The sequence below is a fragment of the Podarcis vaucheri genome, assembly GCF_965113315.1.
Source record: "Podarcis vaucheri genome assembly, chromosome: 7".
Lineage (NCBI taxonomy): Eukaryota > Metazoa > Chordata > Lepidosauria > Squamata > Lacertidae > Podarcis > Podarcis vaucheri.
In genome coordinates, this window is record NC_138765.1 from 57,137,352 (window position 1) to 57,141,822 (window position 4,471).

The window sequence follows — 4,471 nt, forward strand, 5'->3', positions numbered from 1 at the left end:
TATTTCGCAGCAAACACAAACAACGGGGGGTCCTGACTGAACTTCTCCGCTCCCCTGCCGTTTGTGTGCATGATAGTTTGGCAATTACACAGCTTTGGTTGAAACAGTCAGTTAGGCAGGGAAGTTCACACATACCGTGGGGAATGGGGGGGGGGAGCAGGAGGTTGGGACATTGCTTGTCAACAAGGAGAAGAACATGTCCTCATCTGAATGAATTTAAGAAATGATCCAGGCTTGGCTTCTCCATTAATGCTTTTGCAAGAAAGTGGTGTGTTTTTTGCTTAAAGACAGAAAGAAAACTACCCAACTTTGTTCTTTGTGTCTCAAAATCAAGGGGCTTGCAAGTTAAGGTATAAGGACACTGCAAATAAGGGTTCTACGGCGAAGAGAATCTGTGGGAGTTTGCAGCTAATGAGACTTGGTGATGGCTTTGGACAGCATGCATGCTTAGGCGATGCATGCGCAGGCACTCGAAGAGGCTTCCTGACACACATTGTCATACATCTATAAAAGGGTGCACTCTGTTAATCAAGAATATTTGTTTTTAAATTCATTTGTTTCCTTAATACAGATCTCAAAATTATTGTTTCTCCCCTTGCAACACAGAAATCCCTAGAGACAGAATAGGCTGTTGGTTGCTTATTGATGTTGCTAATTAGAACTAGTAAACTGGGGAGAACGGAGGGCTGGTTGTTTTTTGTTTGGTCAAGGAAGCCATTCAAACACTGCTCTACACTCCTGTTCTCTCTGATATCCAGATATGCTACCTTAACTGTATGTCAATGACTTCATGTGGCAGTTCAAGAGCTCAAGTCCAGATTCCTGGCAGCACAGAAGAAAGGAGACAAAAGTTAATGAAATTGTTCTTCAGTAAGCATGGCCTAGTTCTCAGTAAAGTGGCAAGCCAGTGTAATCTCTGCAGTAGCCATGAGTGGTCAGTGTGGGGATATTGCAGAGCTGCCCTCCTGACAGGCACAGCTGCCACTTACTTGGCCTGAATGGGGTGGACATGGCAGGGGGGTGTCACAGCCAGATACCTGAATTTCCTTGCAGCTGTGTTTTTAGAATTCACTTTCCAGTTTCTGAGCAGTCTCCAAAGGAAGCCCCATACACAATGCACTGCAGTAGTCAATCTTTGATCAGGGGTTGGCCTCAAAAACAAAAGGGGACAGCCATGTGGCTCCAAATGAGTTTTATTCTATTCCAAAGAATTCCAAGGAACCACAACACTATATAGCCCTATATCCATTGTTTTTTAGTAGTTTGTTAGCTAGTCAGATAAATGAACCAAGCTGCATTAGGAGAGGCAACAGACTAAACAAAAACATTAAAAGCCAGAGCAATTGCAAAATCTTCCCCTTCCTTCCCTGACAAGATGGGGGCTTTTTATAAAAAGGTGTACGTTCTCCTCTGTTGTTCAGGATGCATGAAAACCACAACCTCAATGTGGCGAGTCAATCTTAAATTACCGGAGAGACAGAGAGAGGGAGCATTAAGGTCACTGGGGAGGCCATAAGCTACATCACTTATAGAGATGGTTAATTAGAGAGTGTGATGGTGATGCCAGGCCCCCTTTTTTGAGCCAACTGCAGTTTACAGAGCTGCTCCCGCTTACAAACATCCCAGAATCAAATGCATTCATTTTAATAACAGGAAATAAATATGTGCTGAGGGAGTTATTATTCCATTAATGTTCAAACAATGCCAGTGACTTGCCAATAAGGACCTCATCTGAGTCATTTAAATTATAAAAGGGAGGGCAGGATAGCAGGGGATCAGGTCTACTTCAGAGTTGCATTGCCACACAGATTGGAATGCATCTCTCTTGGAGACTACAGCTAAGTCTGCCACAAGGGGAAGGCAACTGAGTTGCAACATAACCCCCACTCCCCCCCCCCAATAAGATGCAATGCAATGCAATAAAAAAAATAAAATAACTAGTCATGCAACAAACCACTCTTGGTTGCAACTGAATTCCCTCTGCATAAAGCTGAATGTATGTCAGGAAATGTACTTTATTCTATAGACTCACAACTCAAATACCTGAGCTGGTTAGAGCAAGGTGCTGACAATGCTAAGGTTGCAGGTTTGATCTCCATAAGAGGCAGCTGCATATTCCTCCATTGCAGGGAGTTGGACAAGATCAGGCTTCCTCAACCTCGGCCCTCCAGATGTTTTTGGCCTACAACTCCCATGATCCCTAGTTAGCAGGACCAGTTGTCAGGGATGATGGGAACTGTAGTCTCAAAACATCTGGAGGGCCAGGGTTGAGGAAGCCTGGACTAGATGATCCTCAGGGTCCCTTCCAACTCTATGATTCTATCAATCTATCTATCTATCTACCACCTCCTTTACAGGCCACCTTGCATGTTAACATCAGAAGAGAGGGTCCTATTGGTTTCTCCACCACTCTCAGAATCTTTGCCTACCTGGAATGCATCTTTGAGTTCTGGTCATGTCTCTTGCTTGTCTGGATAGATGCTAGAGGAGGGTGTGTGAGTATGTGCAGAAACTACCCTACTGTAGAAACGTAAAAATGGTACCGTTGTACACTTTGGCACATCCCATTACCAACATGTTGCCCTCAGAAGGTTGTACAGAAAGGAATGTGGTGCTTGGGCTAAAAAAGGTTGCCCACCCCCTTTTAAAGATCCTATCAATATGTAGCTGTCATCACCATCTTGAACTCTCTCCTCCCTCTCTATATAATAATAATAATAATAATAATAATAATAATAATAATAATAATAATAATAATTTTATTTATATCCCGCCCTCCCCAGCCGAAACCGGGCTCAGAGCAGCTAACAACAGTAAAATGATAAAACATTCTAAAATCATTTCATTATAAAATTAATTCAAATCAGATTAATGACAACCATTGGGCTAGAGTTCTGTGAGGACTGCCAAAGGAGGGAGTTAAGCTGTGCCCTGGCCAAAGGCCTGGTGAAACAGCTCTGTCTTGCAGGCCCTGCAGAAAGAATGGCAAATAAAATAAAAACCCATTCCTCATCAATTATAATATAAAGCACTTGACATTTAAAATATAAAATAAAATAAATAAAATAAAATAAAATAAAATAAAATAAAATAAAATAAAATAAAATAAAATAAAATAAAATAAAATGAAAGAGACGGTGGTCCCAAGAAATAGAAAAGCAAAAAAACAGACTGCCTGGCCAAGATCATATGCCAGCAAGGGATGACCTTTTCTGATCGAAAACCTGATTAAAATGGCTTAAAGAAATCATTATTGGGGAGAAACATATTGAAAAGATCTCCCCGAACGGGAAAGCTTCAAAGGCTTGGGGAGGATAACTAATGTTCTCAAAACTGGGGGTGGGGGGAGCAGCCCGGTCTTTGTGTTTTGTTCTCTGCATCACACTTCTCAAACGCTGACCCCTCGTGCTCTGAATCTGCCGGGTTCTAAAGCTCTAAACTCTGAGCACACAATGCCCTTGAGTGGGGGATTGAGGGTGTCATTCATCTGCGTTGACTGTCTCTGCATACATCTGCTTCCCTTCTTCACTGCGGACTGATATGGTGAAAACAATATGGTGAGAGCTACTTCACATTCTCTGGCTTATTAGAACAGTAACAGCATACTCTCACCACCACTGCAACTCTTAGTGGGTACTGCTTTCTAAATAATACTTGGGGATCCAGAAGGCATATGAATCAATGTAAAAGGATCTATCATCTATCTATCTATCTATCTATCTATCTATCTATCTATCTATCTATCTATCTATCTATGCAGTTTACAATATAAAAGCAAAAAAAAAAAATGCCATTAAAACCAAAATACAATTTAAAACCAACGAATCAGCCAAATAAAACCATGTAAAAATACATAAAAGAAAATTTCAGGGGATTACCAAATATAAAACAAGGTCCAATCTTATGGGTCAGGGAAAACTTGCTCAAAAAGATGTCTTCATAAGAGATAGAGAGTTTGATAACATAAAGGAAATGTAGTAAAAATGCTTGCTTGTTGTTCCTTGTAAAACTAAGGTACGGCCATAGCATGTTCATAAATGTCAGCATGACTCTTCCGGATACCACTGAAACAAGCGACAGCTTCCCAAGGCATCACTATTAACTTTAAGTCATTTATTTGGAAATGTGAGCTTTTCCTTCCTTTATTGAACAAGATTTATATACAGCTTAATTTTAAAAATTGCAAGCCTAGAATAATTTAACATATTATTAAGGAAACATTAAATATAAGCTGACATAAATTTATCAAAATGGATAGTCAACAGTTTTAAAAACAATATATTGCAAGTCTGGATAGGTTTACCTAAACAGAAAAGTTTTAGCAGGCTTCAAAAACAATACAATGCTGTCTGCTTCATATATGGTAAATAGGGAATTCCAGAAAATAGGTGCTCACAGACACATTTGTGGCAGTCCATGACAAACATTATATGGTAGATGTAAAAATGCCAGTTACACATATCATAGCACT

At 40.3% G+C, this 4,471-nt stretch overlaps 1 long non-coding RNA gene across 1 annotated transcript; it reads right to left on the reverse strand.

The window, feature by feature from the left end:
* Positions 1 to 600: 600 nt before the first annotated feature.
* Positions 601 to 2,705, reverse strand: LOC309538114. The gene is made up of 3 exons (XR_014222117.1): positions 2,430 to 2,705; positions 1,038 to 1,151; positions 601 to 822 (listed from the first exon to the last, which is right to left on the reverse strand). It is a non-coding gene; the product is annotated as an uncharacterized lncRNA (long non-coding RNA).
* Between the last annotated feature and the right edge of the window lie 1,766 nt (positions 2,706 to 4,471).